Source organism: Euprymna scolopes, chromosome 4 (assembly GCF_053919585.1).
Source record: "Euprymna scolopes isolate OS-2025 chromosome 4, ASM5391958v1, whole genome shotgun sequence".
In the NCBI taxonomy this organism is placed as follows: domain Eukaryota; kingdom Metazoa; phylum Mollusca; class Cephalopoda; order Sepiida; family Sepiolidae; genus Euprymna; species Euprymna scolopes.
The window spans coordinates 57,436,888-57,454,387 of record NC_136485.1 but is presented as its reverse complement, the minus strand read 5'-3'; the positions used below and the strand labels follow the sequence as shown (position 1 = coordinate 57,454,387).

Sequence of the window (17,500 nt, the reverse complement as noted above, 5' to 3'; positions counted from 1 at the left end):
TAAACAGGACATCTATTAGCTATGACTTCTTTGGGTTTATGAAAATTAGAAACTTTCTTATTGATAGTAGTTTCAACAAAATCCAAGGGGTAACCATTATTACAAAGGGTCTTAGTGATAAATTTGAGTCCGTCATCCAGATTAACTTTAGAACAAATCATCAAGGCCCTATGTGCTAAAGTTTTAATTAAATTATATTTTTGGTTTGTAGAATAAAAAGAGTCCCAACGCGTATAGAGACCCGTAAAAGTTGGTTTACGATAAACAGAAGTAAGAAAACACGAGGATGTCTTGATGACGAACTCAAATTTATTCAGGTTTTAGTTCATTTTTGGTGTGGGGCATTATTAGTACCAATGGTCCAGGGCCTATAGTTCGCTTGCAAGGTCAAATTAATTTGACCAAGTACATTAATATATTGACTGAGCATTTTCTACCTTACTTTGGTCTGAATTTGGGTGATAATCCTATCTTTATGCAGGATAATGCTCCCATTCACACAGCTGCCAATGTCAAGAGGTTTCTGGAAGATCATGATATACCCTGTTTTGATTGGTCTGCACAATATCCAGACCTCAATTCCATCGAAAACGTATGGCATTACATCAAGCAACAGCTACGCAATAATAAAATTTCAAATTTGGAAGAACTTTGGACAAAAATTAAAGAAAAGTAGGATGCCCTTTCTTCGGAGTATTGCTGCAGTCTAATTCAAGGAATTCTCAAAATATTGTAGGCTGTCTCATTGCAAAAGGGCTATGCTACTAAATATTTGTTCATTGTGTTCCTGTTGTATTTGTGTTGCATTACTGTCTTAAAGTTACATTTAAATAACAATTTTCCATTGTGCAGACTTTCTTTTTGCCTCCTCAATGTGAAGTTTTTTTTTTTTAATTGACGTGAACACTAGAATATTTCAATAAAAATTCGAATAAAAACAGGTAAAATTATAGAAGAATAAAAGGCGAATCAAATGAGATATAGTTTGTTTAAACAGTCACATTAAATTCAGCTTAAATTTGCAGTTTTTGAAAACATCACGAGTGCGGACTTTCTTTTGGCCGCCTTTTCTTTCATTTTTTTTTTTTTTTCTCGGCTGTTTTCAAAAATTGAGCAAACCAGCGAAAATAGATAGTTATCTATACTTATCTTTTGCTAATTGTTTTTCCTGTGAGAAGAGCCATCCTTTGAAACTCCATAGAATAAGAAACCTCTCGTCTTTATTATTTTCATGTTCCTTGTTTTGAATGAAATATTTTAAATTTAATTGTACAATATCTTGACTTTTTCTATTTATATATATTATAAAAATAAAAATTTAAAAAATGACCTATTTGTTCAGTGAGGGTCGAGGATAGGTGTTGTCTCTTGATGCCTCCGTTCAGTCTCGAAAGACAAAGGATACCTTCCGTAGGGGCAGCTGTGCATGTAATTGTTGGGCAAGAGTTGCACAATCGCCAACCACACCTCTCCTGAATTGGCACTGCTTTAGTCCAAGATGACTGGAAACAAATTCCAAGATAAGCAGAGAACACAAACACTTGGAATTCCCAAAGGGTCACCCATCTAGTACTAGCCAGGCTCATTGTTGCTTAACTTCGGTGATCAGATGAGAACTGGTGTGTCAACATGATTATTCCGTATATAATCAGACAAACGATATAAGCATGACACTCTGGATGTATAATGTGAGTCTTAAAAACAGGCTTAGATCTGATGACCTGAGAAGAAGATTAAATCTGGACAGTACAAGATGTTTACAAAACAGGAGACTCTGTTGATTTGGTCATATTGGAATAACGGATGAAAAATCTTGAGTGAGTAGATATAGTACAATATGACGATGTATAGACATGAAATATTGCCATTTAGAATTAAAGATGTGTGCTGCACGCAGAGAAATGGTATGAGAATGATATGATAGATGTGCACTATGGGTCTTAAAGATTGATTTAGATCTGGTGAGGTCAGAGGAAAATTAAATCTGGTTAGTATAGGAAGATGTCTATAGAAAAGGAAACTTTGTTGGTTTGGTCTTATTGAAAGAAAAGAATGGATGAGAGTTCTTGGGTCAGTAGGTGTAGAGGTAGAAGGTCTAATTTACAGTGGAAAGTCAAGGAAAACATGATAGAAAGTGATAAAAATAGTCTTGAGAGAAAGAGTGAAAGATAAAGACCTGGCCAGAGATAGGCTAGTTCAGAAATCAATTTCAGAAAGCTGTTCAATACATGTTAGCATGTAAACAGACATTATAACGACGATGACGGTAATGATTATGATGATGATGAATTGTTTTTTTTTTTTTTTTGCAATACTTTTTTATGAAAATCGCTCCAGACAAGGTATAAACCCACTTGATGTAAAGAGATAAAAAATAGCACTTCTAGGTCAAAAACTTGTCAATGATAAATGTTAGACAGAATAGATTCTAATCCAGAAAACAGAAATTCTTCCCTCTTTGTCAGAAACATCGCTCCTGGAACGTGAGGACTAAAGGACAAAATTTCCGGAAAATGCTTGAAAAAGTTTTAAAAAAATTTAACATTTATTCTTAAAGATAATGACCGAGTTTGAACCAATTTTGATACTAATGATTTGTTAAAGTTTAGTAATTTACTTCATTTTTACCTAATTTTGACCAATTTAATAAATGGTTGCTTGTCAACATTCTTCCTTTTTGTATATTCTTCCAACAATTGTAGTTTGCTATCACAAAGACAAATTGATCTACACTATACCTTCTCCAGTTCAAAATGGGAGTACTTCAGTTCAAAATAGGAGTACTTCAGTTCAAAATGGGAGTACTTCAGTTCAAAATGGGAGTACTTCAGTTCAAAATGGGTGTACTTCAGTTCAAAATAGGAGTACTTCAGTTCAAAATAGGAGTACTTCAGTTCAAAATGGTAGTACTTCAGTTCAAAATGGGTGTACTTCAGTTCAAAATGGGAGTACTTCAGTTCAAAATAGGAGTACTTCAGTTCAAAATAGGAGTACTTCAGTTCAAAATAGGAGTACTTCAGTTCAAAATGGGAGTACTTCAGTTCAAAATAGGAGTACTTCAGTTCAAAATGGAAAAATTATTATAAGTATAAATATAAAAAATATTTTATAAATTATTTTAGCAATGAAATGGTTAACATTTTATAATATAAAAAAAATCTTCAAGTCATTTATTAGAACACAGCATCTTCTAATACTACAGCTGCAGGAAGTTTAGATTGAAGTGAACTATTCCCATTTTGAACTGTCACAATCATTAGCATGTTCAGTAACATTTTCCTCTACTTATATTAGTTTCATTATCAATCCTATTTGATCTTTTGCTTTCATGACATATAAACCCTTTATAGATTATTTGATCAATAATCCAGTCATTTTGGCAAAGGAATTATAAATTTATCAAGTTATAGATTTTCCAGAATTCGCGAGTTCCTAATTTTTGCGACTCAATGCGTTTTCTAGCCACCTCGGTAAATCAATAGATATTACAATCCTGCAATGTTCTTTTAATGACGACGACAAACGACGTCTTCTTCCAAACAGCAACAACATTACAGTTTCTCGAGTTTTTTACCATTAAACAAACTACATGTAGATTGGTGCTGTTAAAACCGTCGCATTTCATATATATTTATCTATTGCAAAGTTTAGTTCCCAAATATTTGCGTCTTTTATATTAAGATTTCTCATAACAAATAAAAACAAAACAAAAACAAGAAAACAACAAAATACGGAAGTGTATTTTTTAATTGTTTTATCTTTTCCATGCGATTTAACGATATTATTTATATGTTTTCCGGTTTTGTAATACAGAATACCACATATCGTATGTAACATTGTCGCCAAAAAACGTTATGCTTTCCGACGGCCGGCCAAATAACGCACGTGTGCGCGATGTTGGACTTATGGCAAGACTATTCGTCAGTAACAATTTTACATGTGTTATTCGTTTACAGATTATCAGAAAAATCTATAAATATTGCCAAATTAGGATAAATGCAAAAGGCGTTGAGAAACGATCAATTTCACTTTTTTTTAAACCTTGGACATTACCTTCATTAATACTAGAGAATATGGCTATATTGAGGATGTTAACTCGTCACTAAATTGAGGAGGTTAGCTCCAAAATATTTGCGTTTTTTTTTTATTATTATGCCGAAAAAGAAACAAATATGGAAGTTTAATCTGGTTATATTGAACATGTTAACTCGTGACTAAATTGAAGAGGTTAGTTCCAAAACAGTTGCGTTTTTTTTTTATTATTATACCGAAAAAAAAAAACAAATATCGAAGTTTATTGAACAAAATAAAACGAACTCATTTTTTTTTGCGAACAATCTTATTTCAGCAATATATTTTTTATAACGTTCTGTATTTCTTTTTTGGGGATAGGGGAACAAATCATAATATAAAAGACGCTATTATTTGGAAGCTAAATATTTCATTATATAAATATATATGAAATGCGTCGGTACTTCGCCACGGTACATTCATTTGAGCCACTGCTATTTTGCTGTGCCTAAGTGGCTCCCACTAACAACCGTAGTTTAATTTTTTCTTTTTATTACAGGTGAGGTAAGGGAATATGCTTCCATCGGGCAACGCCGGTTCACGGGTACTACTAGTTAATAATAATACAAAAACAATATATCACGATACCAATATCAGAAGATGAAAAATTCTTGAAGCCTTTTACATTAAAAATAAAGATACCTCAATTAATAATATTAATTACGAAACTGGCCACATTTTTTGTAAGTGTCTATCGTAATAATTTATTTTTAAAAAATTATTAGCTCACACACACGCACACACACACACACACGCGCTCGCACACACACACACACACACACACACACACACACACACACACACACACACACACACACACACACACACAGACCTGAATCCCAACGACCGAAGGAAAGAATCAGTCCACAATTATAATTTTTTTTGTATTTTTAAAAAAATGTTTATTTTCGGCGAATGCCTATATTTTTCTTACTTTCTTACGGGCGTTGCACAACGAAAAATATTGTATTTGATTTATTTGCTCTTCAGAGACAAATTCTCTCTTTCTTCTCTCTCTCTCTCTCTCTCTCTCTCTCTCTCTTTATTTTGAAAAATGCCTACAATGTCACTTATGTAACTTATGAGTCACGAAAGGTTAGAGATGTAGGGATTAATACATATGAGTTACATTAAAACATTTTATCTCATTGGCTATACTAAATTTTCATTGCAATCACCACTATCTCATACACACACATCTCTCATAACGCTAAAGTAGGTTGAAGGAAACGGCCGAAATTCTATTCTTATTAAAAAAGACTTTTAAAACATTTTATATTTCTATACGACAACAATTAAAAAACGAAAAATATATAAACGTTCATATAAAATGTTTATATGCATATGTATATGTCACTTCTTATCTGGAGTATCATGTGATTCAGAGAAAATTGGAATAGAGTGCTTTCCATTCAAAATTATCACGGGCAAAAGATAAAATAAAACAAACACAAAACAAAACAAAAAAACAAAAAAATAAAACAAATAAATGATACCTGCAAAAGAAACTATCATTGGCTCGGAAGTAGAGCTTTGCAGTCTGGGGTTCTGGTTTTGAAACTCACTAGGTTTAGCCATGCTGATGAGTTGTATAACGACGAAACATGTGTCCGATGATAATTATATTTTAATATAGAAATTTTAATATATATATATGCCAATATATATATATGCCAATATATATATATATGCCAATATATATATATGCCAATATATATATATATATATATATATATATATATATATATATATATATATATATATATATATATATATTATTCCAGGTTAATATAACTAAGGAATAAAACATCCAATGAATATAACGATGTTTTTAAAAGATTGCTCAATACCATGGTAGGGCAAGATATACTTTTTATTTATTTTGACATCAACATTTAAGTATCGCTACACATTCATGAGTATGTTTCAGTCAACTAGTTATAACTTACTAGACACATCACCAGGCGATGTTGCTTTGACAAAAGTCTAGTCTTTAACCATATATGGATTTGACTTTTGCAAAAGCAACATCACCCGATGATGTTTTTAGTTAGTTATATCTAGTTGACTGAGATATACTCATGAATGTGTAGCGATACCTAAATGTGTATGTAAAAGTAAATAAAAACTATATATATATATATATATATATATATAGTCACCCACATGCAGTACTGTTTTGTTGTTTCACAGTTCATCAGTGCGGCTAGACAAGCAGCTACCTCAAGCCAGGATCGAAACCCGATCTCCCAAACGACAGTAGGAGCTTCTAACCATTGCGCTATACGGCTACTACTATGCGGGCAGTGAATTAACAATGTTTTGATATTGTCCAAAATACCTAAGCTCAATTTGTTTACACAAAGAGCAAGCTTCATGTAATGTATATCACTTCCTTAATTCTCAACCTAAGATAGAGAGCATTATAGGCATCCACATACGGTACTGTTTCGCTGTTTCACAGCTCATCAGTGCGGCTAGACAAGCAACTACCTCAAGCCAGGATCGAAACCCGATCGGCAACTGAAATTTTGAAATACTTCAAATTACCGATTATATAATACTGTAAAATTAAAGTCCATATAAATATTAGTATCAATATTTATAAGACAATGCAAATCAGATTAAAAAAAAGCTCAATACACGAAATAGAGCAATAAAATTTTGCTATTTAACACATATATTCAAAAACTAAAACGCTTGGGAGAAAAACCTTGAAAGAAGCAAAGCATAGAATATCATTTTTTTTTAATCTTTGCTTCTTTTGGGCTTCCATGCAAGCTTTGTAGTTTTTCAATATATGTATTAAACAGTAACATTTATGAATACTTATGAACATTATTTTGCTATAAACATTTCCTCTGAGGAGATGAGCCATTTGTTGAAAATCCATAGATTAATGGAAAAAACTAAAATGTTTGTATTCCCCGTTGAATAAGTCTGTCGTAATTTTATTTTTAATTTGCTCAATTTAACTCCAAATTTCCATTACTATATATATATTTAAATATATGCATATATATGGAGGTGATTGACAAGTGAACGTCTGCATGCGACACATTTGAGTGTTGTTCGTATCCAAATGAAAGCTTAGTAGGGCAATTGGGAAAATTTCCCACAAGGCATTCAAGCGAAATCGATATTTCCTCCCGTCCACTAAAAACAGGCATCAAAAGCCGAGCAGAATTATTGGCAAGCGGCATTCTTTTTTTCATTTGAAATTCATGCGCCAATTCTTCACCTCATAATAAAATGAACAGCAGTTCGGCTTTGCTATTCTGTTTTTTTTTTATTCTCATTTGACGATACATCATATTTGTCTGGCTTATGTAATAAATATCCCCCCACCGCGCCAAATATTAGAAATTTATGAATTTGCAGTTCTAATATTATGTTTTATCTGTTTTAGCGTGTGTGTGTGTATATATATATATATATATATATATATATATATATATATATATATATATATATATATATATATATATATATATACTAGCATTTCAGCCCGACATTGCCAGGGTGTTTGCAGGTGTATGTTGAGCATAAAAAAGCGGTCAATTTCTTAACGTTGACCCCTATTACGACCCCTTAACATTTATTGTTTTGGGCTCAGATCCAGTTATTAAGTTAGATCCATGCCCAAGGAACCAAAATTTGCGGAGGAGTTTGGTAGAGTTCTCAAAGGTCAAATCGTTGAACATTGACCCCTTAACAGCTAAATTTCTGGCCGAACACGAATTACAAAGATTTCAAATTTCGAGTCTGTAAACTGAAAATTGACAGTTATTGTGTAGGAAAATGTACACACGCAGACACACAAACACATTCACTTTTATAGATTAAACAAAAATATATACGTATACATAAATATATATGGAAACAATCTTGTGTTTACGGTAAACTTTTTACGCAGATATTATGCAAGAATAAATCATGTAGAATATCTGCATGAATATAATTACACGTAATTGTTAACTAAAGATGATCATCCCATAAGAAAACCGAAAAAACTAATAGGGAATTAATTAAAATTAATGTTTAAAAGAATATGCAAATTAGCTAGATCTTTTGCTAGTGAATGCAATTCCACAACCCATATATAAGAAAATTGTATTTTCTTTTTTAAATAAATAGAAAAGAAACTTGCCTTTTTTTGTTGTTCTTGGCCTTCGGACCGGGATCAACGTGTAGTATTTGTTCTGCAGATGCTGCGCTTAAGATAATTTGTACCAGTCAATGGAGGGGAAACCCTCTATACTGGGACAATTATTATTTTTGGTAACCAGAGTGTCCCCTTTTTGCCTACTTTAGAAAAGAGGGGTTTTAATATGAATATCAATGCACACAAAAGAAAAAAGAAATTTTTTTTTTTTTTTTACACAGTGATCACCACTTATCAAGGCCCGGAAGCCACTCAGGGATAAGGGTTATTGCAAGTACATTACGTTAGTGTGGAGATTTGATGAAGTGTTTACTTAAGGGGGCGGTTCATTAGGAATTTGTTAACATTAGACTTGAAGACATCCAAGTTGTAGTCCGGAGGGAAGCAGGCAGACGGAACAGAGTTCCACAGGCGTGCATTTCTAAGAAAGAAGCTTTGTTCATGGAATCCGCGTTTTGATTTAGGCACAGATATAGAGTGGGGGAAATTTTTCACAGTGGATTCAGCTAGACGGGTGTTTTTCGTGAAAGATTGGCGAGGGGACACATGGGATTGGAGTTCAGACGAGCACCTGCCATGAAAATAACGATAAAACAAGGATAGGCTCGCAACGTCTCTTCTGTGGGAGAGGGGTTTATAGGAGTATATATATATATATATATATATATATATATATATATATATATATATAGAGAGAGAGAGAGAGAGAGAGAGAGAGAGAAAGAGAAAGAAAAAAAGAGAGAGAGATAATTACTAGAAAAATGTAATCCGTTGGGTCATCTACTGAGTTCTGTTTGGATTGTTTAGATTATCATTACTACTATGGAAAATTCTTCTCTCGACGCCAAAACCAATAGAGTCTAGGCTTTTTGTTAATAACCTTTCCCCTGTACAACGCGATATGTTGCTAGTCCTGTGCAATTCTAGGCGGCCCACCTTCCCAAGCTTTGCCTTTTCTCTGAAAAAGGTTTAGTTCATTGCCGAGGCGCCCCTACTGGAGAATTCAGACATTTTTGGCAGACCTGAGTGCTTTCACTCTAGAGCACTGGTTCTGAATCTCACTTTCCTACCCTTTTGTTACATCTTCCTGTTATGGGGAGGGGAGATAAATAACTATAATGGACGGCGCTTGATTGAGCTCCAATCTTTGGTTCCTGATTGTGAGACATTCACAACAGGAACTCGTTTTCTTACAACATTAGAAAAAAACTTTCCTTTCTTCCTCCATCTGTTTTTAAAAAGTCTTCCTGTGGATTATATTACTGTATGAATGCTAGATGCATGTCTAACCCATAAGTAATAAGTTCCTACTATTGATCAATGTTAGTACTTCCATAGTATTCCCCATCTTGGTCTTGATAAGCACTGATGTAACAGTAAAAAGAAAATGTTTTTATTTTCTGTCTCTGTGTTACTCTATTGCCCTCGAAATGATTTAAGTTCTATTTAAGGTTTTCCGTATTTCATTCAAACATTGAAACAATTCGTAAAATATTTAAATAGTTTTACTTTTTTTACCCCATCATTTTACATCTCATATTTTTAGATGAGGAGGAGACAAAAGCATCCAATAACACATGCTATCAATCCTTATCCCTGTTACATAGTTCGTCCGTGTAACGCCAAGTTAGCTGGACGTTTATTATTAATACAATCGTTATTGATATTTGTAAAAATAGAAACAGAAAGAATGTTATCAAGGCGTATTTATGTTTAAATAGTTCCCAAAAATGTTAACTTGGTGAAAAGAAATTTTCATAACTAACATAAACAAAAACACGTGACAAAGGTTGGATTATTCGATTTATGTCTTTGGTCACGTGGAGTTAATGTCGTAGATAATTAGTTCGATGTTCAATGCGTTAGCGGACAGACAAGCGTCTTGTGCTCCAAGTTTTGGACTTGACGCCCGTGGAAACCAGAGGTGCAAAACAGCAAAACATAGACTTGTACGAAGTGTACTCATACCCCGAGAAGGGATCCTCCTGCATGGAAATAAATGATTATCTATATATATAAAAGCGAAAATGTATGTATGTATGTATGTATGTATGTATGTGTGTGTGTTTGTGTGTCCGCTAAAAACTTTCGACAGACAGAACAAAAATTGACAAACATGGTATCATACTGCAGCTCCATCCTTCGCCCGAAAAACATGAATTTTTTCACCCTGAAATCGACAATTTTCTACAGGGAACAAAAACCGTCCTCTCATGACGACGACCGGTTCTACGCATGCGTCAGATGACGCCATGACCTGATTTAGTTTAAATAGTTGAAGAACTGACTGAATTCCATGTACGTCGTTTTAGCTCAGTTGGTTAGAGTGTTGGTTCATTATTTAAACGTTTTGGGTTCGAATCGTGGTGTGAGATGTCTTTTTTTGTGATTTTTTAAATTGAAATATTGAACCAGTGTTATTTAAGCCATTTTTCACGTAACGTTCCTTTTTCTGTTTTTTCTTACTTTGTTTATTCTTAGGTTTTTATTAACACCCCGACCACACCCACCCCAAAACACCCGCGTACCCACCGATTTTTTAAATTTTAATATCGAAACAGGCTTATTTAAGCCATTTTTACGTGTTTTTCTTGGGGGGGGGGTTAACGTTCGTTTTTTTTGTGTTTTTTTTTCGATGTTTTGATTAACCCCCCCCCTCCCACCGCCCGGGTACCCCCCGCTTAACTTTTAACGTTCGTTTTTCTGTTTTCTTTTTTTACTCCGCTTATTCTTAGGTTTTCATTAACAACCGCACACACCTCCAAACACTCGGGCAACGCCGGTTACCCTCCAGCTTTATTTTTCAGATAAGTTTTAACGTTCGTTTTTTCTCTTTTCTTTTTTTACTTCGCTTATTCTTTTTTTATTTTTTTTTATTTTTCAGAAGTTTTAACGTTTGTTTTTCTGTTTTCTTTTTTGTTTTGTTTCGATTTTTACATTTAACGTCGTTCATTTACCTTACGTTAGTTTTTTTCCGCGTTCGTTTTTCATTAACACCCCCATCCCCGCTCGACCACACACACCTCCAAACACTCGGGCAAGTCTATATATATATAAAGCGAAAATGTGTATGTATGTATGTATGTATGTCCGCTAAAAACTTTCGACAGACAGAACAAAATTACACAAATTTAGTATTATATTAAAGCCGGGCCCTCCGGACGACAAATATCAAATTTTTGTTCCAAACGACCCACTCTACGTGGGTCAGCCGAGCATTTTTCTGCAGGGGGGGCAAAAAGTGACATTTTAGCGTTAAACATTACGTAAACCTTATCATTTTAAAACGATTCTAATGATATAAGTATTTCCAAAAAAAGCTGACTCATGTCACGTGATCTTGACATCAGCAAGCTGTAATGGCGGTCAGTGTATAAAAACATTGCATATAATAAAATATTCTTATCTGTAAAAATGCAAAGTATCATACAAATTAAAATATTAATTTACACGTTATGAAAACGTTACCAAGTTATTAGCAGGTTAAAAATAGTTAGATACGAGAGTTAAACGAAAAATAACAAGCCAAAAATGTGAAGTAAAAAAAAAAATACGCTTAAAAATATTAAGCGATCGATGTTTTTACCAAAAAAAAAAACAAAACAAAACAAAGGCAACCGCCATTTTCTTTTTTTTATATTAGTAACACTATTTCTCTTTAGAATAAGGAAGACGAAGAGAGAGAGAAAGGGGAGAGAGACACACACAAACATACAGAGAGAGAGGGAGAGGGAGAGAGAAAGAGAGAGAAATGTATAGACAGGAAACGAGAATCGTTTTACTATGTTTTAAAATGTAAACAATGCATTTCTAAATCTAAAACATTACATATACGCTAAATTGTTGATTCCAAATTCTTAAATAAAACATTATTATTCAGAAAGACATTCTTAGTATTGGGAGGTTATGTTTTTTATATAATCTTCAGTTAAGGAGGAAGCGGTTTAAGGAATTCATATAAAAGTATTATATATTAGCAGATTACCCGACGTAGGTGGAAATACATTGAATGTTTCCTAGCAGAATACCCAGCGTTGCCTGTGATCGGATAAGATTGGTTGATATATGTACTAGCCTAATACCCGGCGTCGCTGGGATTGTATTACATAGCTGTACTAGCAGAATACCCAGCATCGCCCGGGATAGTATGACATAGCACTAGCATGACATATGTACTAGCAGATTACCCGGCATGGCCTGGGATTGGATAAAATTCATGGAATTTTTCCTAGCAGAACACTCGGCGTCATTCTGAGATTGGAAAAAATTGGTTGATATATGTACTAGCCAAATACCTAGCATCGCCCTGGATTGGATTACATAGGTGGATATATGTACTAGCAAAATACTCGGCATAGCTCAGGATTGGATGAAGTAGGTGTATATGTACTAACAGAACAGCCGGCATCGCCTGGGATTGTATGACATAGGTAGATATGTACTAGGAGAATACCCAGCGTCGCTCGGGATTGTATGACATAGGTGAAGTATAGGTCTGATTTTGAAGGGGCTTTTGCAGTATAGGTCCGAATTGACAATTTTGAAGGTGCTTGTGCAGAATGGTCCGATTTGACAATTTCGAAAGTGCTTGTGCAGTATAGGTCCTATTTGAAAAATTGTAAAGTGCTTGTGCAGTATAGGTCCGATTTTTAAAATTTTGAAGGTGCTTGTGTAAGGAAAAAGTGTAAGGAAAAATTCAAGATGGCGCCCGACTCTCTCTTTAACACGGTAAGATATCCTCAACACGGCACAAGAAGCAACAGCCACACGATTCCCCAGCCAACTCAATCGTCACTCCCCCACGTTTTTCCCCTCACCCGCTTTTATCATCGTTCTAGGCCGGCTAAATTTGCATATTCCGAAAATTCGTGTGACTTTGCGAGACATCATACTTTACAAAAGACGGCGGTCGCCATCTTGGTCTTTCTTTTCTATTTTTGGTCGGTAACGCTGAGCTGGTCTCGAGGTAAGTCTTTTTCCCCTCATCCGTCTCTCCCACGTACCCACACAACACGCAAACACGTGGGCGCTTATCTCCTGGATGCACGTTACACTCCCCCCTGATCTGATGATCACATAGAGAGCACTGGGGGGGGGTGGCCTTTTAGTGCGTGTGCTTCTGCGAAGAGGTACATTCACTGTTTCAGATTCGGGCTCTGGATCTGGTTCCGCCTCATCAGATGAAGTATCGCTATCAGTCTCTGGAAGGGGCTCACTGAATCCGTGCATCGGCAGCTCATCGCTAGATGCTTCACTGCTTTCTTCTGTAGTTGTATGACACACCTCGGTAGCTGGGCGAAGATCTCGCACATGTCGTGGGGTTTCATCGACCAAAACAGACTGCTGGCTAATCACTCCAGATATGTGTCCTCGCTTAAACTTGTCGGTGCACCGATTTGCTGGAGGCCGCACCCACACTGGATCTCCCACTTCATATCTGTTATATGTTCCCTTGTCGGTTGGCTGCATAGTGTTGATTCCCTTCACTCCGACTCGGTACGTGTAAATAGCATTTGCAGGTGCGGTTGAAGGGTACATCCCGTCCTTTGGCGTAATGTTGTACCAATATGTTGCTTCCGCAATAGTACATCGCTTCCTGGCAGCAATTCTCTTGATGCTGCGATGGCTTCTTTCAGCAATGCCATTTCCTGACGGCACATGCGCACATCGCAACCGTAGTCGGACGCCCCACTCATCTAACAACTGCCAGACTTGCTGGCTACAAAACGCTGCATCATTGTCAGTCAGGAGCTCTTCCGGCGCACCTCGCTCAAAAAAAATGGATGATAGGTGGCGAACAACATTTGCTGAATCCTGTCTGGTCATCTGCCGCCACACCGCAAATCTCGTAGGCCCGCAATCAATGAGAGTTAGAAAGGGCTTGCCACTGTAATGGGTAATATCCATGGCCAGCCGCTGCCACACACTCTCAACTTCCAAGCGACCCTTCTGTCATCGCTCTGGTGCAGGATCAATAGACTGGCAAGCCTCACAATTTCTGACGATCTGTCTGACATCCATCTTGGTCACTGCTGGGTATGCACGCCTCACAAAATAAAGGGTCCTCTTGATACCCGGATGTCCGCTCTGTGCATGAATTTTTTGTATTTGACATGGGTTGATTGCAACTGCACAAGATCGAGCAGTAATCTCCATTCCCATCTTCGCGGCTTCATACCATTTGTGAGGTACACGGGTCAGTTGGTCAGCACGATTACAATGTGATGGCACCAGAGTGACGCTCAGTGATAGCCCATACTCAGATACCAGGTTTTTTAGCGTGTCTAGCCTTCTCCGTATTAACATTTCGCTTGCTGCCTTGGTACGGATTCGTGTCCGTCCTGAAAGTGTGTCAGACACCCAGTGGTAGACACAGAGAGAATCTGTGTACAAGGTCAACTTCTTAGACTGCCACTGCAGGGCCAGATTTACCCCCTTTACAACAGCATCCAGCTCTGCCAGGTTGATATGCTGAGAATCTGTTACGGGCCGCAGCCAACACGCATCCTCGAACACGTTTCCTCCTTGCTCCAACGATACTCCCAACGCCAAAGAACTGGCATCAACCCACACACCTACGTTGTCTCCGTTAACACACCACTGCCCACAGGCAGGGTCCTTCTTGTTCACTCTCTCCAGTGTCTCTTTAATCATCAGAGTTAGTAGGACATCATCGGATATGTCATCCCAACCCGTGGTTGTTAAATTTGCTCTGCGTTTAATCACACCAACAGCTGCGCGGAGCCAGCCACAGACCGGTAAGTGACCAACAAGTTTTCCACACCAAGAAAAAACGGTCCGCCTTGTAACGAGGTTGGGGATGCTTGGAATTTCACTGCCACGCCTCCATTGTAGGGTGCCATCTTCTTCATAAACATCCAATCCCAATACACGTGCTCTTCCCTTAAACGTTCGGGATTCTTGCATTCCAGACCAAACTGAGCCAACTTTTCTTTGACACACGACGCAGACTGTACATCTTCATTGACGTATACGTCATCAATGCAAGCTGATGTTGAGTCCCTCATGGGCTTTTCTTGGGACAATACTGTGTTGACAATAGTCTTCATGATCTGTGGTGCCACATTTAGGCCAAAGCCAAGGCGTGTAAGGCAGTACCTCTGCCCCTGGAACCAAACTGTCTGGAACGGCCACAACGTCTCATCAACTCGCACCTGTAAATAGGCTTTTCGCAAATCCAATATTGAGACATTAGTGCCTTTCTGACGCCATTCCCTCAACTTACTGGCGCATACGTCAGCATCGGCAGTGTAGGCTTCAATATGCTTGTTAAGCTCCCTATAGTCCAGCACGGGCCGTACTTTCGACTTGTTATGCTGGACTACTGCCATCAAGGGTATTAGACCCTTCGGAGGCCCAAGCTTGTCCTCAGGGTAGGGGATTAACCAGCCATCTTGGATCCACGCCTTTAGTTCTCTTTCGTATTCTGCTCGGGCCTCACTGGGTATAGGGTACTCTGCAACCCCATTCTTGAGTTTAGTCGGTGCCATTCCCTCGGTCCACTTCCAAGATGCAATCCAGGCCCTCTTGCGCGAGTCGTAGTCCACTGTAAAATCCGGCCGATCGATATGGAGCGCTGCACACACTGGGGCCTCTAAGAATCGCACCTTTCCATCCCGATGAATTGCGACTCCCCCCAGCGCCTTGATGGCATCGTATCCGAGCAACAGGTCAAACCCCAGGAGATTTCCTTGGGTCACGAGCACATTGATCTTAGTGGCTGCACCGGTGTCTGTGTAGATCTTGACAGTTCCAGCTCCACAGCATGTCTGGGTCTCGCCTCCTATCGTGGTGACTTTGATCTTCCTCTTAGTCCAACTTGGACACAGCCTGGTGCTCACTATAGTATGCGAACAGCCTGAGTCGAGAAGTGCTGAGCAGGGTATCCTGTTTACGTAGACGGTCATTACTGGTTGCGCCTTGTTCAAATTTTGCTCGGGGAGCAGGGCGGCGCTGACGTCCTCTCCCCTGATACGTTTCCCGCACAGTTTTGGGCTAGATGCCCCAAACCGCCACACTTAAAACAGCGCACACGCCCCCTGTTGGTGCAATTCCTTGCAAAATGTCCGCGTTGGCCGCAGCGAAAACATTTCCCATTGCTTGCAGGGTTCTGATTCGGAATCTCCCGAGCACCAATCTGGCCTGTCTGTGTCGCCATCACAACTGGTTCCCCCAGGTCCTCCTCATCTTTGATGATGGCTCGAGCACGTTCCATCAAGTGTTCCATGGTCGTTGTTGAAACGCTGGTTGAGGCTCTCAGTAGCTGCTTCACCCGAGTGGGAAGGCCCGCCACAAACGCGTCCGCGAGCGTCCGCTCCGACACCCCTCCACCGAACAGAACTGCGAGTTTCTTTAACTCAGCGAAGAAAACGTCCACGCTTTCCTCCGGTAGTTTTCGGGAAGCAAATTTTTCATAGGCCGTACAAGGATCCATGGCAAATGCCTTGTACAGCGCAGCTTTAATTGCGGTGACATCTCCCTTTTCGGTAGCACTGAGTTGCTGATATACACTCAAGGCACCCCCAGCCAATCTCAGGGGAATTACAGTGTGTACCCTTTTCACCTCACAAAGGTCGCACGTCAGCTCAACCCTTTCAACCCAGTCGACGATGGACGTGGACCCGTCAAACTCGGGTATGAGCTTTAAGTCAAATTTCGACTCGGTCATAGTCCTAGAGGCCAAATGGCCGAAATAGCTTGTAAGGAAAAAGTGTAAGGAAAAATTCAAGATGGCGCCCGACTCTCTCTTTAACACGGTAAGATATCCTCAACACGGCACAAGAAGCAACAGCCACACGATTCCCCAGCCAACTCAATCGTCACTCCCCCACGTCTTTCCCCTCACCCGCTTTTATCGTCGTTCTAGGCCGGCTAAATTTGCATATTCCGAGAATTCGTGTGACTTTGCGAGACATCATACTTTACAAAAGACGGCGGTCGCCATCTTGGTCTTTCTTTTCTATTTTTGGTCGATAACGCTGAGCTGGTCTCGAGGTAAGTCTTTTTCCCCTCATCCGTCTCTCCCACGTACCCACACAACACGCAAACACGCGGGCGCTTATCTCCTGGATGCACGTTACAGCTTGTGTAGAATAGGTCCGATTTGACAATTTTGAAGGTGCTTGTGCAGTATAGGTTCGATTTGACAATTTTGAAGGTGCTTGTGCAGTACATGTCAGATTTGAAAAATTTTAATGTGCTTGTGCAGTATAGGTCCAATTTGAAAAATTTAAAGGTGCTTGT

The 17,500-nt window shown here is 38.1% G+C and overlaps 1 protein-coding gene and 1 pseudogene across 4 annotated transcripts in view; one reads left to right on the top strand and one right to left on the bottom strand.

Annotated features, from left to right (window-relative positions):
- Positions 1 to 17,500, top strand: part of LOC145267360 (arrestin domain-containing protein 3-like) — a 388,568-nt gene that overhangs the window by 260,443 nt on the left and 110,625 nt on the right. The gene's annotated exons all lie outside the window — the stretch shown is intronic.
- Positions 1,529 to 1,646, bottom strand: LOC145275521 (5S ribosomal RNA; annotated as a pseudogene).